Raw genomic sequence first — 25,580 nt, 5'->3', positions numbered from 1 at the left:
GTCTAACGGTTCTGGGGAAGAAACTACTGGAATAGAAGGCTCTCTTACATCTAGGGATCTCAACTGTGAAGGGGTGGGATTTTGCTACTAGTCGGGTCGGGGGTATTACGTCGAGGGGGTACAAGTGCTTGCATTTCGTCGGAGCATTCACCGTTAAAGTACTTGCAGAACAGACAGAGGGATGCTACATTTTGTTGATGGGACAGAGGCCACAGCTTAGATGACAGTTCAGAACCTATCAGGTTGGCGACTTTCTTTTGAACCTTGTCAAGGAGTGAGAGACTAGTAGCAGATGCACCAACCCAAATATGAAATCAGTACTCCATACATATACAAACAGTGGCCTTATAGAAGCACAGGATATTTTCGGGAGTTAGTAGCTTTCTAGCACGGTAGAGAGAACCAACCTTTTCGGCAGTGGTCCTGACAACGCTCTCAATGTAATTTTTCCAATTCATGTTATCTGTGAACGTTAGGCCGAACAGTTTAACATATGTCGTTCAGACATAGAGTATTTGGCTATTGCTATTGGTGTTAGAGAAGTTTTCTTGTAGTTATTGAAGGAAACATTGGCAGCATTGAATGTGACCATTCATTTATGTTCCCATTCCACTACAGATTGGATGTCATCTTTTAGTGTTTCTGCCATTTCTTTAGATATGTATTCATTTGTTTTCCTGTCATGTCTCTTATAGAGCGTGGTGTCATCAGTATATATACCCATCTCACAGACAATTTTGTCAGGGAGGTCATTTATGAATATCAGGACTGATAGAGGTCCAAGGATAGATTCCTGAGACACGCCGCATTTATATCATATTGTTTAGATGTACGATCATCAAGTACAACCTGGATTACTTTCATGTAAAAGAAAAAAGTGAAAAATAACAGAGGAAGAAAAAACAGTATATGTGAGGGTTCTGTTCTGTCTTAAGGAGCCTATCCTCCCAGATTATTTTCTCTCTTTGAGAACTATGTCGATTTTTGCTAATCGTCTGAAGTGCCCCTGTTAGGGAATGCTGACAGGTAATCCCAGGCATCTATATTTTGCAGGCTAGTATGCTTGCTCTCTCATCAGCTTTACAAATCCCAATTTCCGACCCTTGTGTCACAGCACCCCGTCGTGGTGAGATCATGATGCTACGAGTCGACTATTATAAAGCTTGTTCTTTTCATATAGACTTGCATCAAACGATAAGTTTGTCTTATATAAAAAAAAAAGTAAATGCCGCCCGCGTTTAAACTATTCGACTAAAATCATGTTTCCTCCGTCGGTAACATTTGCTGTTTGATTTGGATTTGTTACCAAAGTGTTCGAATGTTGTTTTCTATGCGCCGTATTTCATTTTAAAGTTTTAAATAGCAATAAAGGATTATTTTTCCTATTCTGTATGGAAAATCGTTTCCGTTCAAGTTTTGTTATGCATGGATAAATAAAGACAATATCTAATTGAATATATATTTTTTACATAGGCATCACCACTAATCTAGGTCAAGAGGCCACTCGAGGATAAGGGTTAAAGAGTATACAGTAGAAATTGGGCAATATAGTAACGTTAGTCATGGAAATTCGGTAAATGTATTAACTTATATGGAACAGCTCATCAAAAACTTGTTTACGTTAGACTTGAAGACAACCATATTCTAGTCGGGTTGAAAGCAGGAAAACGGAAGATAATTCCATAGGCGTGCAGTTTTAAGAAAAAAAGCTTTGCTCATGGAATCTACGTTTAGGTTTAGGCACAGATAAAGAGTGGGGGAAATTAGTGATAGTGTTTTCTGCTAAACAGGTGTTTCTTGCGAAAGTTTAAAGAGGGTGGACCATATATTGGAGCTCAGCCGAGCACTTGTCATGATATTAACAATAAAGCAGAGACAAACTCGCAACATATTTTCTGTGAGAAAGATGTTGTTTGAAGGCTATTACAATGCAGCTTTTGGGAAATACGGTATGCACGAGTCAGTATATAAAAGAATACTTATAATGGTTATAGCGTTTCCCATAAGCTGCATTGTACTAGCTTTCAAACGCAACTCTTTTTATACTACGCACAATGTTTCAAGCAAACTAGATCCTCATCAATACTAAATTACTCGTCCGGCTAATGTAGTAATAGCCAAATACGTCTATAGTGTTTCTTATTTTTTCAGATCAAGGGACATAATTTATATTATTTAGATTAGTTTGACTACTGTTCTTATATTGAGCCTCATTTTCACAACGTTTTAGTCGATGAAACCTCCAACATTCTTCAGTTCGAATCTTATGACTACTAGTGTTATGGTTTCATTATCTATATATCAATTAAAATAAAATATGAGGACACTTCTTCACCTATAGATTCACCGAATATTTGATCTACAGAATTGAAATTTACTATAGAGGATATTTAGACATGTGAAGACGTTGTAATTAGATTTCGTCAAGAAAAAAGGGTTGCTAAAGTGTCAAACTAGAAAAAATTGGTACTTGGGTGGGTTCATCGGATATTCAGGTGTTTGTGAACTGTTTCACGAAGTTCGAAAACATTGTTTGAAGGTCGTGAAAACGTGGTCTCATGTATATTGTACTTAACTGTCTTTAGCTTTTGATTTTTATCCTAAATTGAGTTTTTTTTTCGACTTATAAGAAGTGAACTGTTTAGACCAGTTGTTCTCAACCTTTTTTTACTCATGGCCCCCTTTCCCTTCTTTTTACCTTGGTGGACCCCTTCATAACTATTGGTCATAAGACAATCTTCTATTTTTCACTAATATAAATTTTGAGGTTTTAATAATCAAAGAATCAAATAATAATCAAAGAAATATTATATAATTAAGCTTCATTTTTAAAGTAAAACTAATTTAATGAGATAAACCTGGTGAATAGAAATATTCTAGTTAAAATAACTTGAATGAATGATTGAAAAAAAACTATACAAAATTACAGTGTAAATTAAATGTTTAATAATAAAAACTTTTCTGAGTTGGTTTTCTTCATGGACCAACAAAATATCGTTGTGAACCCGAATTTTGTTATGTTTTGCCTGTGGACCCTCAGAAATATTCCATGGGTCCTTAGGGTCAATGTGGACCCCAGTTGAGAACCTTGGTTTAGACAAAAACCTAACACTCGCACGCACATGTCTCAATTTATTTCCGTTTGTTATTTAATTTTTTAAAGTACTTTAACGTTACGTTTAATACTGTGAAACGCCAGGTACAAGTTGAAGTAATTATATAAATATATATTCTGTTGAGGGAGATAAATAGAAGAAAACTGATGAAAAATCAAAAAACCCGAGCACAATAATATGAACCAAAATGATCTATAAGTTAAAAAGGGTCCCCTAAGTCTTTTACAGACTATGGTAACCCACGAGGGGTGCCTGCGCGTGAAATTCTTATTGGCAGGAGGTGCGCAATCTTCAACCACACCTCTCCGAGTCGACATCGTTAAATACCAGTGGCAAGTGAAGTGTACAAGACGACTGAAAACAAATGCCGAGATAAGCGGAGGGCACATATAGCGCCTAGAATTCACAAATGATCACCCATCTGGTACTAACCAGGCTCGCCGTTGCTTAACTTCGGTGATCTGACGAGAAACGGTGTATCAACGCGATTATGCCGTATGATCTATAAGTAGGACTAAGACTACAGAATAGTCTTTTTATTATTTGGACTCTCGTGTATATATCAGTTAATATATGTTTATAAATAAAGTGATGTGGTTCTCGATTGATTAACTGTATCGGATATATACTAGAGAGTCACAACAATGATAGGAATATTCTCTTGTAATGTTCCTATCTATAAGTCAGGGAAATTGCCGCAAAAGGCGTACACAGCACGATGTACAACATTTTGCTTATTGTATTCGCCATACGGACGGGGCGGGGTGGGGGTCTCCTCGAAATAGATTGGTTTTGTATTAACTTTTTTTTTTTGACCAGATTAAGAATAGGAAAGATGACATGTGGCGGAGGAACGAAGAAGAAAATATGTGAGGAAACTAATCAATGGCATGTGACACGTGACATCGAAAGGAAGGAAGCTTTATCCCGGAACTCGAATCACTGGTAACTTGAAATGCGAGTCACACACACACACGCGCGTGCGCATGTTCACCACAGATAAAAGATAGTGCATTCAGTAGACAAACTACAAATTGTTGTATTTTTTTTAAATATACTAGTCCGATGGAGGTGTAGTATATCTAAAATGTTCTTCAATACCCCCCTCAGTGTGTTCATAAGACTCAACTGGTCTAAATATCATTAGCAAGTATTTATTGACTGCCGACAACTTCACGTCGATTTATTTCTGGCAGGTTATATCATCAGTTGGATTATGCAGAGGCAATCATCCAGTCAGCGTTTAGCGTAAAATTCATTAAATGAAGATTTTTTTAATGTTAAAATGACTTAAAACAGGCAATGTCAAAGCCAAAGCCAATAGTTTTCCGATGTTAAGCATGGGTTTCTTAATAGAAGACCATTCTTAACACGGAGAATAGGGGAACGTCACATTTTGTATTCATCGTCTGCCAAACTTCACATCAAATATTTTCCAGTTGCTTGCGTAGCATACCGGAAGATGCCAACTCGTACCTACCGGAGATACGGACATAAACTAGACAAACACTTTCTGTTCGATAACAAATTTGTAAATATTATTACTATAAAAAAAATAATCGACATTGGATTAAAAAAAACTCTTTAGGGTTTTTGCTTATTTCTTCATAGAATATATATATATATATATATATATATATATAATATTTTAAAAATATAACACCGTATTTCGTCTTCTACGACTCACCAAAGTTGCTAAATCTGAACACGATAGTTGGATCCTGGGCTAACTCACACAACTGCTGGATGCATCGCGTTTTATGTAGATGTTTTTTTTTGTTTTTGTTTTTTGTGGTACTTTTAAATTAATTATTAGGTTGGTGCAAAAACAATGTTGTTTTTTTACATGAAATTGTACGTCAAGAACGACATTATTTTTGCACCAACCTAATAAATCGTTTATGCGAAAGTGCATTTTTACCTACATGTGAGTTTGAAATAATTTTTCCTTTTACTAATTTAATACAACCCAAATCGGGGAGCGGAATATATATATATATATATATATATATATATATATATATATATATATATATATATATATATATATATATATATATATATATATATATTTAAATATAATTATCCACTGATACGTGTGTCATCGTTTACAACTTATCAAAGTGGCTGGATCTAGCGAGATTCGAAATCGGGACCCCATGGTTAGTAGTCTAAAACTCTCATCCATTTTCCTGGGCTCTACTGACATGTAGAGGTTTAAATGTGATATGAGCGTACGTCTCATGTCTCAGCTTGTAGAATTCTTTGTTAACCGAGTAAAAAAGGTTAAACGATATATTACCACTGTTGCTATCTGGCTGATCAGAACGAATTATTTATTTCACTATTGTGATATGACGTCACATCCGGTTTCGATTGAATTAGAAACATCGTAAGCGATCAATATAAAGTTGATGTAACATATCCAGCCAAAGTAGGAGAGAGGGGTAGCGAGAGTGAGAGGTAGAAACGTGAGAGATAGCGAGAGATGCATATAACCCAGAGAAGAGTGAAAGATGAATCGGTAGATATTACAAATGAGGCAGCTTGGAAGTGACAGAGATAGAAAGAGGGATAAAGAGAAAAACAAATCAATAAGATAAGAAGTAGACATTATGTTGGAGAAAAAGAAAGAGAGATAGAGAAAGAGAGAGAGAGAAAAGGAAAGAGAAAGAGAGAGGGGGAGTAGGTAAGGAGGGAACGAGAAAGGCAATAACAGAAGTAAGATTCGACGTAAATATGAGTTGTTAGAGACACAGAGAGTTGAGAGTTAGAAAGAGAGAGTGAGAAATTAGATATAAAAACATCAGATAAGTGATAGATATTGCATGCTGTAGGCTGATAAAGAGTCGCAAAAGCAAGATAACATCCTTATTGAAGCTGAGATATCCTTTAAGATTATAAAATAAAATAAGACGAATTTAAAAAAATAAAACGCATTTCACGATAAAATAGAATAAGACGAAAAACTTCCAAACGCGTATTATTATTTTTTTTTATCTCTCAAATATTAATCTTTCAAATATTCAAATATCTACGTTTATCTTCTTTTATGGCGTTTGAAGTCATTGATTCGGCCTCCTTCACGCGAAATCAAATTTGCTGGTGTCTTCTTCATAAATGTGGCGCGGTGCTTGGCGCTCCATTGTTGGGAAATCAAAAATGGCGTCCATCTCCTCGCTTTCATTGTTCGTTGCATTTAAAAATTTCGTTCTTATATGAAGGATATTGCGGCCCTAATATGTTAATTCGACCAAATTAATACAGGCGCTATAAAGAATATATTCGATATAAAAGCATGCAGAAATATTTAAAAAAAAAAAAAAGGTAAAATACGATCATATAAATCGTCAGAAATATTTAAATCTAATAACTAATAGAAAACAATATGCGCGTTCAAGTGTTCTCATATATATATATATATATATATATATATATATATATATATATATATATATATATATATATATATATATATGTGTGTGTGTGTGTTTGTGTGTGTGTGTGTATATATATGTATATATATATATATAGTAATGAAATCAATAGTGTTCACCTGATATAGGCAATCAAAACCTCCAATCTAATATAAATGGCACAGTGTTTTGATATATAGATAATATAATCCCAACCGAGTGAAAAAGCTCAATGCGCAATAGACAGTAGAGCTTTTTATAAGAGAAACAAAATTAAAACTGTGATATGAAAATTTAAAACTGAAATTTATTGTTCGACTGAATACTAAAAAAAAATCAATTTATAAAGTCCTTATTCCGCGGAGTTTCAAAGAATACTATTCTTGCTATTTTTTTCAGGACAAAATGAAATCAGTAAATTATATTTGTAGCAATGCTAAGATTTGCTGGTAATGGCATCAAGTGAAAGAACAGTTTATTATAATCATAAATTGCCAAGAAACACAAGCGAAAAAATTTTGGATATGTAAAAAATATAAACACTTTTCGCGCATAATATTTCAGTTTACATGGGCATTCTCTCATGGTAATCCAAAAGGCAAAAATAGTTAGTTTTTTTTTTTACATGGGGGTCACAACTTATCAAGGACCGAAGGCTACTCAGGGATAAGGGTTATTGCGTGTACAGTAATCAATGAGGTAGTATTGTAGTAATAATTAGTATTGGGGGTTTTGATAGAGTGTCTTACTTAAGGGGACGGTTTGTCAGGAGTTTGTTTATGTTGGACTTGAAGACGTCCAAGTTGTAGTTAGGTGGGAAACAGGCAAGCGGCAGAGAGTTCCACTGGCGTGCAGATCTAAGAAAAAAGCTTTGCTCATGGAATCTACGTTTGGATTTAGGCACAGATAAAAGTGGGGAAAATATTGACAGTAGTTTCAGCCAGACGGGTGTTTCTCGTGAAAGACTGGCGAGGGGGGACGAGAAATTGGAGCTCAGACGAGCACCTGCCATGAAAATAACGATAAAACAAAGACATTGGTTAGTACGTATAAATAATACAATATCATTGGTTAGTACGTATAAATAAATAATACAATTTCATTGGTTAGTACTATAAATAATACAATATCATTGGTTAGCACGTATAAATAAATAATACAATATCATTGGTTAGTACGTATAAATAAATAATACAATATCATTGGTTAGTACGTATAAATAAATAATACAATATCATTGGTTAGTACGTATAAATAAATAATACAATATCATTGGTTAGTACGTATAAATAAATAATACAATATCATTGGTTAGTACGTATAAATAAATAATACAATATCATTGGTTAGTACGTATAAATAAATAATACAATATCATTGGTTAGTACGTATAAATAAATAATACAATATCATTGGTTAGTACGTATAAATAAATAATACAATATCATTGGTTAGTACGTATAAATAAATAATACAATATCATTGGTTAGTACGTATAAATAAATAATACAATATCATTGGTTAGTACGTATAAATAAATAATACAATATCATTGGTTAGTACGTATAAATAAATAATACAATATCATTGGTTAGTACGTATAAATAAATAATACACTATCATTGGTTAGTACGTATAAATAAATAATACAATATCATGGGTTAGTACGTATAAATAAATAATACAATATCATTGGTTAGTACGTATAAATAAATACTACAATATCATTGGTTAGTACGTATAAATAAATACTACAATATCATTGGTTAGTACGTATAAATAAATACTACAATATCATTGGTTAGTACGTATAAATAAATAATACAATATCATTGGTTAGTACGTATAAATAAATAATACAATATCATTGGTTAGTACGTATAAATAAATAATACAATATCATTGGTTAGTACGTATAAATAAATAATACAATATCATGGGTTAGTACGTATAAATAAATAATACAATATCATTGGTTAGTACGTATAAATAAATAATACACCATCATTGGTTAGTACGTATAAATAAATAATACAATATCATGGGTTAGTACGTATAAATAAATAATACAATATCATGGGTTAGTACGTATAAATAAATACTACAATATCATTGGTTAGTACGTATAAATAAATAATACAATATCATTGGTTAGTACGTATAAATAAATAATACAATATCATTGGTTAGTACGTATAAATAAATAATACAATATCATTGGTTAGTACGTATAAAAAAATAATACAATATCATTGGTTAGTACGTATATAATTGAGACAAGAGCGGTGTATAACTTTAAAAGTACCCCAAAGAGCGGAAATTAATTAGGGCAAAAATAAAACTTACTTCGGTATAAAAGGAGTTCTTCCCCACAGAAGGTGGAAAGAAACTATGAAGAGTAAGATCAGTATAAATAATGCACTCCGTAGGCGAAAAATTGTAAGATTAAAAAAAAACAAAAAAAAACGGCGGGTTTATTACCTATGTATCTATTCATTTAAAACTACATAAAGTTTTAGCGGCAATTCGTTCATCTGGTAAACACATTACCACATAACTGCAAATTTCTTAATAAATGCATGTCATATACCGTCCACAGAATTCATCAAAATCGGCTCATTTTATTAATCATTTTCTTTCCTATTTGTTCGTTAATCGATAATTATCGACCCGTAACTTCTTTACCTTGAGTGCTTTCTGGTCTTGATAACACAGTAAACCTGATCATTTAAATCCTAGCCATAAAAGTATTCTCTAAAAAAGCACAGGTTTTAAAAATAACATTAAACGTAACCAGACAACGTGAAACGAGTGTAAAAATAGCAAAACTTCATTGCTGATTTAATACTTCCCCAAAATAATAGCAAAGAGTACTTATCCCGCCTCCTCTTCCATATCTTCTTTATCCTCGTCTTCGTCTTCCTAAGCTATCACAGACATAAACCAGCCGAGACCAGACATGCCAAGCAGGTCAACCCAAACGTCTACCTTTTCACTCTTCATCAACACTCCTTGCCGCCATGTTTTTCTTTCTTTCTGTTTTCACTTTTATAAGTTTAGTCATTTCCACACCGGACAAATCTCTATCAGACGGTCCTCCTAACCGCCATTATCTAAACCGGTCAGTATCTAAACCGGTCAGTATCTAAACCGGCCGTCTGAGTGGGTATCCTGCTGATTTGGTCATTGGAAAACATCCTACTAATCTCAATTAAGATGGAGAGCGAGGCATTTTTAAAGCACGAGAGAAGTGTTATGGCGGCTGTAGCTAAGAAGCTCTCGTCCTTGACCTTGCCACGTTTTCGTTCGTGCTATTTCCTTTCTTTCTATTCTGGTTGTCTACATCTTTGTTTTTACGGGTTTTACTTTTATTTTTTCCATCAAATACATGCGCAAAAGTTACAAAAAACATATCAGAACGTCTTAGGCTTGGCGTAGTATAATAGTGTCGGCTGTATTAAGTACAGGTGTTGGTTTGTGGAAGGTGTTTCTGTAAGAACACACTAGATTCGAACTTAGAAAATGTAGGTATTCAGTCCGTGCTATTAAGTTAAGTGTGTCGTTTTGGGAACCCAGACCCTTGACTGTCCGTGAATACAATTACTCAAACGCCAAAGTTTAGTTTTTAAGAATATAAAATATATGTATATATATGATGTGAAAAGGAAGGGGAAGACCGGAGGCTCGACGTTTCACCCGTGTTATGCGGGTTTTTTTCAAGAGGTATACACATGACACTATTAACAGCTTTTATTTAAATTTTTATAGGTTGTTTATCGTTCATTTTTTAAATTTTAGATCAAATTATATATTTTTGAGGATTATAATTTCTTAATCGATTTTATTTTCGATATTTTTACGGTTTTAAATAAAATAATTTTCAATAAAAATGTTTTATTTTGTATATGTACGTGTAATGTAACCCTTTATCTAATATGTTAAATGATCTTGGTTTCTAATGTACGTACGGTTTTGTAATTGAATCGTACTTAACTACTTTTATCCCATAAACTTCATGATCCATTAAATTTATTATAATCAAGGTTTTACTCGGGAGACCACCACTTATGTAACCTTAAGGCTTCTCTATTATAATAATCAAGTGTTACGTTGATACTAAGACCACATGATCAGTGACCATGGAACTTAGACAGCGCTCGATTATTTAAGAGGATAGATTTTCCATTTAGCACTGACAAGGTGTGAAGGAAGTTGTTGTAGTTAAACGAGTATTTAAATTAAAGTCTGTATCTTATTAACAACAGATTCAGCCACACATTTTTAAAATAAATAAAACGATTTCAGTTTTTATACCGTCGAATTTTCACGGGTTTGCTTTTAAATAGAAACTTATATTGAGAAAAATAAAAGTAATCCTAAGCCGAAGGAAATCAGATGATAAATTAAATGGACAAAAGTCGTCGGCCATTTTGTCTTTTTTATTTCCGGCGGAAGTGGCGGCTGTATTCTCTATTTGTTGAGTTTAGGGGTTGCAATTTCAAATCGAGCTTTCGAAATAATCTAATTTCTGACGATAATCAAAATAGGATAACACAACTAGTTAGTTGTAAAAGGCAAAAAGGAAAGACATGTTGTTTACGGCGGCCAAGTTTGGGCGATTGGGCATTGATAATCGAACAGCCAGTGTATTTGCACAGATGAACCAACAAAAGAACAATTTGGTGCCAATTACAAGCAATTTGCATTCACAAATCTGGAAGAACTTAATAAGTAAATATAACGGCACTGAAAACGTAAAAGAAGAAAAAAAGATAGCCTTCAGCAGGGCGACTTCCATTTATGCCTAGCGTGGTTTCATTTTCCCTGATATTCTTTCCCTTCTCTTCCTTTTTTTTTCTTCTATTTATAAACTACATCATAATAGCTAAGTCAATTTATGTTCGTACATACTTTATCACCGTTCATCAATCCTTCAATACCCATTGCAAATAAAATCGCGATTTTGCAACAACCATCTACCACTGATTTTTTCAACGATAATGGCTGTTAAGTTTCTCTAAAATATGAGTAAAACAAACCTCTCTATTCTCCGCACGCTTCTATTGGAGGACTAAATGATGCCTCTTCTTTCTGGTAATTATCTTTTAATCTTGACGAGAGTTTTGTGTCGCACTAATCCAGATTGACGTCATCAAATCAAGTTGTACATTGCCCATACTTTCGTGTGGAGATGCCTGTAAGTTTAATAGATTTCTAGGAATCACAATTCCCCTCAGCTCGGTTGATGTCTTTACAATATGATTATTTTTCTATTAAAGATTCCCACTTGTAGATTTGTTTCTGTGTTACGCTATCTGGTTCCTGTAATCTGAGAATTCTGCGAATTTCTGGCTGTTTTTACCATTGCGCCTTCTTCATATTTCTTCTGTCCTAGCATTTCAGCCCGACGTTGCCCGGGTGTTTGGAGGTGTATGTTGAGTAAAAGCCACCCTTTTTTTTAAATTGCCCCGTATTATGACCTCTTTAGATTTACTGTTTTGGACTGACATCAAGTTATTTATTTAGAACCATGTTCCATGAATCTATATCTAAAATTCCAAGTTTTTAGACCCCAAATTGTCGGAGGAGTTTCGTAGAGTTCTCAAAGGACAAATCGTTGTATATTTACCACTTAACAGCTAAATTTCTTGTCGAAAAATGGGTTACAAAGATTTTCACAAATATCAGTACCTGGTATATCACATTTCGAGTCTGTAGACTGAAAATTGACAGAGTTATTTCGTTGGAAAATGTACACACACATACAGGTTAATGTATGTATATATATATATATATATATATATATATATATATATATATATATATGTGTGTGTGTGTGTGTGTGTGTGTGTGTGTGTGTGTATGAATATACATATATATTTAAATGAAAGTGTCTGTCTGTTTTTGTGTGTTTGTGTGTGTACATTTCCCTACGCAATAACTTTGTCAGTTTTTGTTTACAGATTCGAATGTTGATATACAGTTACTGAGATTTGGGAAATGTTGGTGATCGGTTTTCGGCTAGAAATTTGGCTGTTAAGAGGTCAGAGTGCAAGGAGTTGACCTTTGCGAACTCTACAAAACTCCTCTGACAATTTTGGATGTAGACACTAGTAATTTAAGATATAGGTTCCTTGGACTTGGATCTAACATAATAACTTGATTACAGCCCCAAACAATAAATGTTAAGGGGTCACAATAGGGGTCAAAGTCAAAAAGAAATTGACCGTTTTGTTTTTTGTTTTTTGCTCAGTATACACTTCCAAACACCCGGCCAACGCCGGGCCGAAATGCTAGCATATATATATATATATATATATATATATATATATATATATATATATATATATATAGAGAGAGAGAGAGAGAGAGAGAGAGAGAGAGAGAGATTATTCTACCTGCAATTCGAGTACGGAATAATCACGTTGACACACTGCTTCCCGCTGGATCACCGAAGTTAAGCAACGTTGAACTTGATCAATACTAAATTGGTGCCTATTTGGGACTTCTATGCGCTGTATGTGCTCTCTGCTTATCTCGGAATTGTTTCCAGTCGTCCTGGACTTCTCTTTGCCACTGGACTAAAACAGCGCTGATTCAGGGGAGGTGTGGTTGTGATTGCGCAATCCTTGCCTCACAATTTCACAAATCTTCTTGATTTTCTGTTTCTTCCTTTTCATTTTCTCTCTTTCTTCCTCCCAATTACCAGCTACCCTCTTTTTTGCTCCTTCCTCTATTCATATATTTCTCCCTTGAATTTCTTTTTTTTATGTTTCTTTCACACCCATGCTCTTTTCGTCTATCATTGTTCACTGAGTCTTTATTTAATTTTCCTATCTCGGGTTTACAACCCTTCATCTTCCCCCATTTTTACTCTTACGCACCCCTTCCTCCTCCGCAGCATCTTCCTTCATTTTTTTTTTCTTCAGCTTCCGGGCCGTCGGTTAATAGCCATTGGCTGTAATGACCTTTGGTTGGTGGACACGCTAATCGGAATACAAAATCGATTCCCCATCATCAGCACCACTGCCGCATTGTATCAACGCACTAGCCATAGAATGACCACAGCTTAAATGGAATTTGTGTCCACCACTGAAAAGCCGGTTGAACGTATTCATTAATGTGCGCTTCGACGCCCCAAACGACTTACTGATTTGATGACAATTCTCGCCCGTATTGTCCGAGCTCTCCCCTAAATTTCTATGCGTAATGTCACACGCTTACTAGATATTCAGTGAAAAACCTACTGCAATAAAATATGATTGTCTTGACCTCTTTCACTGTATTCGATTCGTCTATATTTTATGAGCGCAAAAACGCACCTACATCAGAAAAATAAGCACCCGTTGTCCGAACTGGATTTTTCAATACAGATTTATTGGACTGTGAAAGTTACGCTTTCGCGAATGAGTAACAAATCAGTCGCCAGAGATCAAGAGAGATTATAAGACCACGTGTTATAGCATACTCGTTAGACTGGTTACGCCATGCTGTTAACAATGCGTTAACAATTAATATTATGAAGAGAGGAAGCTCTATTTGGGATTGCCAGTTAACAAACATTTTTATTAGGAGATAAGTCTTCTAATTAAAATATATAAACCTATAGGCATACATTAAATTCGTAATAATGGTTAATTAGTAAACGCGTAAATCTTAGCAGTACAGACACACATACAAACCCACACAAAAACACAAACACGCGCGCACTCACACACACATGCGCGCGCACACACGCACACACACACACACACACACACACACACACATATATATATATATATATATATATATATATATATATATATATATATATATTATACATACTAGCATGGGTGCCCGGCGTTACCCGGGTGTTTGGCGGTGTATGTTGAGAAAAAAACGTTATTTTTTTTAAAATTTTACCCCTATTATGACCACTTAACCTATATTGTTTTGGGCTCAATTTAAGTTATTAAGTTAAATCCATGTCCAAGGAACCTATATCTAAAACGTCAAGTGTTTAGACCCAAAATTGTCGGAGGAGTCTGGTAGAGTTCTCAAAGGTCAAATCGTTGAGCTTTAACCCCTTTAATCGCCAAATTTCTGGCCGAAAACAGATCACATCGATTTTTCAAAATCTTAGTACCATTTATCTCAAATTTCGAGTGTTTAGACTTAAAATTGACAGAGTTATTGCGTAGGGAAATTTACAAACACAGACACACAAACACACAGACACTCACACAGACAAACGGACACTTTCACTTATATATATATATATATATATATATATATATATATGTATATAAACATATATAAAATGCCTTATGATTGGCTAATACAAATTAAACTACAAAAATATGTACTATAATGGTAAATTCTTATTGCAAATATGGTAACTTCCTTCACTCTTGACAAATCATGGATACCCACTCTTAAGATACTTACGTAATGTTTTGTGGCAAGAGTTGCGCAATCGAAACCACGCTTCTGCTGAGTCGGCGTTGTTAAATTGCAGTGGCGGATAGAGATTCAGGACAACCAGAAACAATGTCAAAATATGCGGAGAACGTATATAGCGCTCAGAATTTTCAGATTGTCACCCATCTGACACTAGTCAAGTTCAACATTGCTAAACATTAGTGATCTGGTGAGTACCGGTGTGTCAACGTTATTATGCCGAATATAAAATATATAATATACAATATAAATATACAATATAAAATATATAATATATAAATGCATAAACATGTGCACATCCATAAAATTTATGATTCTTAGTTAAGAAATATAGGAGTAAATGCTGTCAATACAAATAAATAAACGCATAGCCATACCTAAAATTTTGAATGTTAGGTAAGAAGTTTAGGAGTGAATCACAAACATAAAAAATATACAGATACATAAAATTCATTTTTATTGTCTTAGAAGTGCTATTTCCCCACAGTGTAAGAGAGAAAGAAATACGGAGGCAGATTAAGAGGCAGCAACAGAGAAATGTAGAAAGGGGACAAAAAGAGAGAGAGAGAGAGAGAGAGAGAGTTGCACCTCATGACGCGTAAGTTTATCTTTCCAGCTAATAAAACGCATTAGTTTTATATCAATTATCTCCCTTGATAAATTTCTGAAATCGTTGTAATTTATTCGTTCGTATTATAGTACTTCAAGTAATAGCTATTAATGTGGATTATTGCAGATATAGAGGAAGAATAAAACAGTATAATTACAGATTAATAAAATAAAAACTTTAATTTAAAAATATTTTTAAATGCTACGAAAATTAAACAGATACTCGACATACAAATTACAAAGTCATGAGAAATATACATATATATATATATATATATATATATGTATGTATATATATATATATATATATAATATTTTAAAAATTTTGAATAAAAATAAATAAAAATGTTACATACGTCCAAATAAATTATGGGCGACTTTTAAATAAATAAAAAATTAGATATCTGTCAATCTATCTATCTATCTATCTATCTATATATATATATTTATGCATATATATATATATTTATACATATATATATATATTTATAGATATATATATATGTTTATACATATACATATATATATTTATACATATACATATATATATATGTATATATACATATATATATATATATATATATATATATATATATATATATATTCTAATCTCAACATTTATCCTGTCTTGGCATTTCTTTCTCCTTATGGCCTCCTATTTTGAGTCTAAAATGTCACTTAATGTCACCCCTTCCACTTAAATTTAGCGTTTTAATATTTTATTTTTATAAATAAAAAATTTAGCGTTTTAATATTTTATTTTTATAAATAAACAATTTAGCGTTTTGATATTTTATTTTTATAAATAAAAAATATATTTCACTTTTTCATTTGAGATTAAAATGTCTTCCATTGCAAAAAAAATACCTGTATTGAGTCGCCCTACGAGTTACTTTCGGTTTCTTGCAAACCAATTGTCCGAAACGTTAGCATGTTTAGTTTAGCAGCTATGTAATACTTGTCTCTATAAAAAATATTATATTAATGATCATTTTTCAAACCCTCAACTTAAATGATTAAATATTCTTCATTTTACTTGTGGTTTTCAGTCATCTTAGCTTGGATAAGTAGTGACTCATCTATATATTAATACAATAGCGTTTGGTTTATTGTTTCGTCTCTTCGTTCATAGAGTCTGCATTAGCCATATATTAATACGATAGCGGGTTTCACGCTTAATTTTGGGTGGTTTATTTGTTATGTCTTCTATTTCTTGTCACAAATAACGTTACCAAGAATTCTTCATAACTTTTGGTTTCTGTTTCGACTGTAGCTGATGGTACTTAAATCATCTGTTTTTTAATAAATAATTTTATCAAGACTTATTTATAAGTTTTAGTTTCGGTTTTGATTATGTCTGAAGGAATTCAAATTATATATATATATATATATATATATATATATATATACATATATATATATATATATATATATATATATATATATATATATAGTTTTTTTTCATAAGTTTTTATTTCGGTTTTGATTGAAGGACCCAAGTCCTATGGATATTTGTTTTTATTTTTAAATGGCAACTTTATAACATGTACAAATCGATAGAACATTAACTCTATAATAATATATAAAAAATCTGCAAGAATTAAAATATCATATTTAAACGTACTTTAGAAACCAGACTTTACCGGGCGTTCGTGCAAGCTTTTATAAATATTTTTTGCAGTTTTAACAAAATGCTACAATAATATCAGAGCGTCTCCATTTACACTAAACACCTACAGAATGCCGACATAAATATATTACATATGAATGAGTTCCCTGTGGAATTTCTACAGGCACCGCTAGGTAAAAAAATAAATATTTTAGTACATATTAAAAATATCCATCTACTTTTATTATTTAGAATTGATATAAAAAACTTTGACAATAAACTTAACGCATGGCGTAATGTTATTTAAATAAAATGTTTTCTTGTGACGTTGTTTTTGTTACGGACAAACATCTTTCAATTATCATGTTTTTTCGATCGTGTTTGAAGAACGTTTTGTTTCTTTTCTTTTTAGGTAAGTGTTAAATATTCCAAAATGGTTTCAATGTTTTAAGCCCGACAAGGTATGTATGTAACACAACTAATTTATTTCCTTGTTATTTCATAACAAACATACCAGAGTTATTTCCCCTGTTTTTTTAGATATACCTTCCTTTACTTTTTAGAAACACTAGAAATCCAGACATTTATTTCTCATAAATATTTGCACTATATTTTTGTGTTCATTGCTATCTACCTGAAGAAGTAACTGAACACAAAGTCCTATAACAAGTTCAAACACATTTTTCTAGTTATATTTTGCAAGGCACATACAATTATCTAAATATTATATTATAATTTTTTTTAACAAATACAAAAACGAGATCACTGTTTACGCCAGTCTTCTGTAATCACTCCAATGCTGTATTCCTGGTCTTGTTTTATAAGTATGTAAGTGATATCTGCACCAACAAACGCATAGCACTGGTACGCCTCACCCCTAGATTTAATTGCACACAATTAACCCGAAATTAAGAAAAACCCAAAACTTCACAGTAGAGCACCCCCCACTCACTGCAAAAGAGCCTTCAACGCTGGTAGTTTCTTTTAACTACTAGTGTTTGGATTTCCTTCCCTTTTTCCTACTCCCTCGATTGTACTGAGTTGCAGAAATTTAAATGTAATGTGAACAGTCATCATCCCTAATTCACAGAAGCCTTTTTTATGTTCAAGTGTGAATTTGCTTTGTTTAGTGGTAATATGAATAAAAAAAAACAGATATAATAACACAAGAAAGCGTTTGGTTTATTTTCCGTTATGTTATTTATAATCTAATATATAAAAGGTTATATGTCTATCTGTCTATCTTTATATTTTCAAACTCTATCTCCTCCGAAACTAAAAGTCACAGAGAGACGCAAAGGACCTCAAATTATTGGATATGTTACGAACCGTTCTTTTATCGTTCTTTAGCCGGTTTAAATAGTTTTAACGGGTCCAAAATGGATTAAAATTGAAAAAATCGTTATATATTTTGTACATTAATCTTAGTTTTTTTTTATTTCTAATTTTTAATCAGTTCATATGCATGTCTCGTTGGTAAAGTGGTAACGTCACCAGCTTTGAATGCTACAGTTTTGCTTTCGGTTTCGATTCTAGCTTATGACATCCAAATATTTTTTTTTCTTTTTCTTTTAAAATCACGACTCTATATTAATATATACGAAATATCGACAACTGAACATATATTAAAATGTATTTTGCGACCAGAAAAAAGCCGAGCTCCTCCTAGCTAGTTTGGATACAGCAAATTAAAATGATACAAATTAACATGTAATTGTACTCCCGTTAAATACTACCATAAAATCATGGTTGTTTCCAGTTTGTATTGGGCTTCTTTTACAATAATATAGTCTTACAATAGCTAAACTGTACCACTGACAATAACAAAACTTAGACACTAAAAACAATGATAATAAAGTTTATTAACTGCAGTGATTCAATAGTCTCCTTGCGAACTATTGTTTTATGCCATTTTTTTAGCATTTTAGTCATATTGAATGATACTTATATTGTGACGATTAAATGGAGTCAGTATTTGAATAAACTGAATTTTTTTTTGGGGGGGGGGTATTACAATTGGGATCCAAATCAGAAAAAAATAAAATGATTCTAATTTTCTGATGCCCTTAAGTAATTACTTTTCTTGTTTCTATTTGTTTTTTATTTAAAACTTTATTTCCCACGACTCGTTTTAAGGATGAAATAATAAGTATTTATTTATTTAAAACTAAAATCCATAGGTCGAACTCGTACGATTATTTTTACATTTTCGAGAATATATACACATATTAGATTGGTGCTCCGACTCCAGCAACCCCCCCCCCAAAAAAAAACTCTATTTTAATAAATTTAAAAATAATCGAAATCGGTAACTGTATAGGAATCGTGAAGAATATTCGAATCGTCCCGTAACTAATATCTACAAAAACAAGTATAAAAATAGTTGTCCTCGCGGTTACGCCGACTGATTATTTCTTTTACAAATTTAACAGAGCACAAACAATTTATCAATAAATTCTATTCATTAAAAAGAACTTTTAATAATACATATTTGAATTTTGTAAAATTTGATGCAATTATTTATTACGTCATTCTATTATTCTATTATTCTATTATTCGATTATTCGATTATACTATTATTCAATTATTCCATTATTCTATTATGCTATTATTCTCGCAGATGTAACAACTATGGGGCATTTTGTATTATTTGGATTCTACGGAATACTTTTCTCATCTTGAATGTTATTTTCATAACATTTCGGTCGATGTAATTTCCGCCCTTCTTCAAGTGTGTTATCAGGAATGTTTTTTCTCAAACTCGGGAATCTTTCTGTTGAAGTGGGGAATCAGCATATAACTTCGACCAGAAACGTTTATTTAATTCAGGACGATTGCATGCTCTCCTTCTGTCAACCATAACTTGCTATAAGTCTTAATCAATTAGCAATTGTATTTTGACTGTCGCCCTCGCTGAGTATTGAACGTTTAGCTCATTGAAGAGTAAAAAAAATTACAACTAGATTTTACTAAGTACTTTATTCACTGCGCTCAAAATCCATCCGCGAATAACTTCCATTTATAACTTACGATAGTATGCTATCCCCGTTGATTTAATTAAGACTTATGATTTAACTTCCGTACAGATTCCCAAATTCGACAGAAACATTCCTGAGTTTTATCGAAAATGTTCCTGGCTCAACAAGATACACTTGAAGAAATTGGGGGGTAATATCAATCAAAACATTATAACAATAACAAACTAGATGAGAACAGTAGTCCGAAACATCAAAATAATAAGAATAATCAATCATCGTTTAAAAAATTAACTGAAATACATTTGTTTTGTTCTTACGAAAATTTTATTATTTTACAAAACGGGCGTTCGTAGTTTTTAATTAGATATTAATGCAATCCAGTTTCGACACTCTATTTGGAAAATTTGAGAATGTCTATGAGGTTTTTGATTGTCAAACTGCAATCTTGTTCGACTACGGCTTTCATTTGGTTACTGTAGGTCATCTTTGGCCGACCAGAACGAAAGGCATCTATCCAGAAAAAAAAAAACGTATTTTTAATCAAGCAAACGAGATTTGACACAGACATTCTGTAACATAATTTTCCCTCTACACGCATCATATATTTCTCCTGGTATTTGTAACATTGTTTTCGTTTTCTTAGTAAAAGAATGCATCAGCTATTATTCTGTTTAATCTCCCATGTCCAGGCTTAAAATACAAGTAAAAATTTAAGAATACTTCTGCCCAGGAACTTATTACACACTAACGCCAGTATACTCTTTTCTGTAAATGGAGTTTATGAATAAGAATATAACATGATATTTAGTAGACTGTGAAGAATACAGTAAAAAATAAGAACAAACATTTTAGCCAATGCAATATTTCTTTACAATTACTGATATACAAGATGCCATAATATTTTCTGCCATGGTATTTACATAATTAAAACATACATTTAAGTATTATATAAATTAATAAAAAATGGCAAAATAAGATCGAACGACAGGAACAGATAAACACAGTAATTGTCATTATTTCTCGAGCAAAATAAAAGATATCTGTTCATATATACTTCAACCTCCTCTTAATATGGAGTAAGTTTTCCACATCTGTGGAGGTGCGGCTTAGAGCTTACATTGGTAATCGATAGCTATTAATATATAGCGTTAATAACGTAAGGTTCCTTGGATTTCAATTCGTTCTTAAAATCATTTGATTTTAATCTTTTAATGAAATAATTTAATTTATTTTGATAAAAAATACGAATAAGTATTGCAGACATAACGTTTAGCAATATAATTGTTTCAATGTAAAAAGTAGTATAATGCTGTTTTATTCATTCGTTCAAGTGATGTCCTGCCTCGTTCAGGCATCGATGGCTCTGACTCTCCATCTATTTCTCTCTCTCTGGAAAATTCGCGAATTCGTCGTTGCTTATCGTTCACAACCGCATTTCTGCTGTTTTTTTCGAAAGTGTTTTCATCTATTGCCACAACTTTCTTTGAAGTTGTACAGACAGTAGATTGCAGTTTCTTTCTGTATGAGCAATGCTCATACTGGGCGATCGTCTTGACCATTGTACGCAAATGGATCTTCTGCCTAACACAACGAGATACGAAACCACGAACAGAACTATTCCTGATTGCTTCTGTATTACATCAGTAACATGCTTTCTATCACTTCGAAAAACCCTGATCGTTAGCGGGGAGGCTTTTGTGGGTACTCGACCTTGCCGAGGGGTCTCCCAAAAGCGTGTGGAGGTAAGGAGGCGCCTAACTTTCACTTTGATAGTCATGCTATCTCGCCAGCCTAGCAGTTGTTCTATTAATTAAATTAAAATTGGCACAACTAAATCTGTGTAAAGTTAGTATTCTATTTGGTATCAATCGTGTAAGAAATGGAAGTGGAAGTTCGTTATACAAGGCGAGAGAGATATCACGATAATTATACTGATGCTGGAATCTAATTTCAATTATATTTGGGGGGAGGAACAATAAAATCTGCATGCTTTTTTTGCCATGTATTGAATAGTATGGTTGAAATTTACATAGAAGGAAATATAGAACCTGTTAAAATTCACTTTGAATTGTTCCGTTTCGGGCGCATTTATTTGCCTTACTTCGAAGTTTCTTTTTTTTTTTTACACAGGCATCACCACATTATAAAGACCAAGAGGCCACTCAAGGGGAAGGGGTAAAGAGTGTACAGTAGAAATTGGACAATATAGTCATCGTTAGTAATGAAAATTCGGTAAATTTGATAACTTATATGAAACGGCTCATCAAGAACTTATTTACTTAAGACTTGAAGACAACCATATTGTAGTCAGCCGGAAAGCAGGAAAACGGAAGACAATTCTACAGGCGTGCAATTCTAAGGAAGAAGCTTTGTTCGTGGAATCTACGTTTAGGTTTAGACACAGAATAAAGGGTGGGGGAATTATTGATAGTGTTTTCAGCTAGACGCGTGTTTATTGCGAAAGTTTGGCGAGGGGGGGCATAGACCATAGATTCCAAAGTCTAAGGATCCTGATCGAGAAAACGGCATCCTTCAATTCAATAAAAGTCAGTTGTTAAATAGACTCAGGTGGTGTTTCTATAAATATTTTTCTAGTGCATGAATATACAATAAGTAACTAGATATATCCTAAGGCACAGAGGAAATACCTGGACACAGTACTCAAACCGCAATCGGAGAAGATGCAAGTAGCTGGAGAAATCTAATCTATAAAATTCACTTTCAAACTCTATCTCTCCCGAAACTAAAAGTCACAGACGGCGCTGATGCCTCACATGATTGGATTTTTTATAGACCGTTCTTTAGCAGATTAAAATAATTATTAGGGGTCAAAAATGATCAAAATTGAAAGAAAATCATTATACATTTTGTATATTAAGCTTAGTTTATTTTTAAGCATTTCTCATCAGTAAAATTATATTAAATTTAAAAAATATAATTTAATACATAAAAATTGAATTATAAAAAACGTTCGAAAATATTCATGCGGTTAAAAAAAATGAAAAAAAAAAAGGCTAAGGGAACATTAAAATTGTAAAAGATCCGGGTAGATAGGGTTAGTGAGATTGATAAATAGATGCATAAGGTGTTCATTATATAGGTAGAGTTTGGATCGGCGTAAATTTAGATTACTTTGACTGATTAATTAGGGACTGATATAAGTGAGTCGTGATCATTCTCAATCAGAGATGACCTCTTCGTCTTTCCAGATAGTATTTATTTATTTTTCTGTTTTCATTTGTTTTATTTTTTCTGTTTTTTTTTGTATGATTTCTGTCCTGACAGATTTTAATTTGTGGCCTCTTGTCTTTGGCAAGTCATCCCGCTATCAGCCACGACACCATATTGATTTCTCGCCTCTTGTCCGTCCAGCTCTCGACAGCCGGACAATAAACATGTCCACCGAAACAGACTTATTGATTAATCCTCTATTCTTTTTTTATATTTGATTCTTTTTGTTCAACTTCTTAAGGTGCGTATTCGGTGTAATGGATATGATCGAGTACTATGGAATCGGCAATATACAGTTCAATACTATCATGTCTAACACGTCAAGCACCATATACGGCATAATGACGTGGGCACACCGGTTCCCATTAAATTATCAAAGTTAAGCAACGTTGATCCTGGCCAGTATCAGATGGGTGACCATTTGAGAATAGCAAACGTTCTATGTATAAAGATGTCGACCTTTCCTTGTATTAACTTCAAAAATCTAACATGGTAATCAACCAGATGAGGACATATATATATATATATATATATATATATATATATATATATATATATATATATATATATATATGTATATATATATGATTGAGGGCAGTTTATGAATTTGATATTCCCTATAATATTCCTCATTCAGAAGAAGCCGGTTCAATCCGTCTAGTTTTAATGGCCCATTTACTTAAATGTATACATTTATAAAATCGTATAGTGGACAGTTCACTGCTATTACACGTGACATAATAACGAATGCATTATAATGATCATTACTGTTACTAACTTCTGTCTTATTCTTACATTATTTCGGTAAATATAAGCTTCGACTTTTATACAGTTAGATACAATTAAGCACGGGAATTCTTATGTTAAACTCGAGATTCTTTACAGAATTTGGAACGGTACTCTTTTCTTCAATCCATGGAGGGTAGATTGTTCTTGATCAATCAGTCCTGAGTAAGTAATAAACAATCACATACTTAGTATCGCTCATAATGCGGATTGAAGTAACAGCAAAACATTGTCAATTAAACCTGATTCATTAGCATCGTTATCCGTTGCGGCATAGATGCTTATGAAGATAAAGTGTCTAAGGCTTCATCGGATGAAATGTTCTTTATCTTTTCGTGTCCTTGAAGCATGTAGTCATACAAGAGTTTCCCACTTTTTACGCAGTTCTTTTTATTATTATTATTGTATTTTGCAAGACTTTTCTTGTAGTTGGGTATCTTCTGAAAATGGCATTAAGGTGGACACTTTGTACAGATTACATTCAAAATTAGAATAGAGACGCGTACTAGTTCGATGATTCGGAAACTGTTCTCATCTTGAGTGTTATATTCCCAACGTTTTGACTGATGTAGCCTCAGACTTTCTTTAGGTGTATCTTATCGAACTCAGAGATCTTTTTTGTTAAATATATATTAAGCATATTTTACGACTAGGCAAAGCCGAACAAGGCCGAGCAAGGCTTGGTAATGCTAGGCAATGCTGGGCAATGTTGGAAAAGACACATCAATGATCAGTGCCCCTCGTTTGTCATTAATAATTCATCACTATGACCCAAAGTATAATAAAAAAAGGTTCAGCTGGATGGCAAACTATAATATCAGAGGACTGGATGTAATGGACGAAAGGTGCATTGTTAATTTCTTGCTCGACAAGTATATCTTTAGATTATATTTGAAGACGGATATGTTGTTTGTCAGCAGGGATGACTACACATGAGAAGTAATTAAAAAGATGCTCTATATATGAAAATGTTAGAAGAACAGATTCGAAAAAAACCTGTGTTCAAACAACATAGCTGCTCATCGTCTAAAACGTGAGATATTTGTTTCGCACCGTTTCATTTTTAGTTGTCCTTTCAGCGATCTCATATTTTAACGCAGTGCTATGATTACAACTTTAAACTCCGAACTGCATTCCTTTGCTTCGTTTACTCTTATCGTTTTAAAACCTATTTTAAATACCGCCTAATAATTTTCTACTCAAACAGGGAGAGTTAAATTAAGGTTAAGAGTAGTAGTATTGTTTCAGATCTATTGAGGGCTAGTAAACTGCAAATCGAAAAAAAATTGATACATTAGAATTAAGTAAATACAGATGAGAACAGAAGAAAAAAGGATAAGATGAAGCAAAAAACGGTAAAGGAACAAACTACATAATAAATTAATTTATCCCA

At 32.8% G+C, this 25,580-nt stretch overlaps 1 protein-coding gene and 1 long non-coding RNA gene across 7 annotated transcripts in view; both read left to right on the top strand.

Annotated features, from left to right (window-relative positions):
• Positions 1-17,661, top strand: part of LOC145252816 (uncharacterized) — a 237,843-nt gene extending 220,182 nt beyond the window's left edge. For all 3 annotated transcript variants that reach the window (XR_013863679.1, XR_013863681.1, XR_013863680.1), the window contains one exon: positions 17,605-17,661. This is a non-coding gene — a long non-coding RNA (uncharacterized LOC145252816). The remainder of the gene's footprint in view (positions 1-17,604) is intronic.
• LOC145252815 (neuronal acetylcholine receptor subunit alpha-10-like) overlaps positions 1-25,580 on the top strand; it is a 979,766-nt gene that overhangs the window by 262,994 nt on the left and 691,192 nt on the right. The gene's annotated exons all lie outside the window — the stretch shown is intronic.

Source organism: Euprymna scolopes, chromosome 29, assembly GCF_053919585.1.
Source record: "Euprymna scolopes isolate OS-2025 chromosome 29, ASM5391958v1, whole genome shotgun sequence".
NCBI lineage: Eukaryota > Metazoa > Mollusca > Cephalopoda > Sepiida > Sepiolidae > Euprymna > Euprymna scolopes.
Note: the sequence above shows the minus strand (reverse complement) of the source record. Positions and strands in the feature narration are given on the sequence as shown.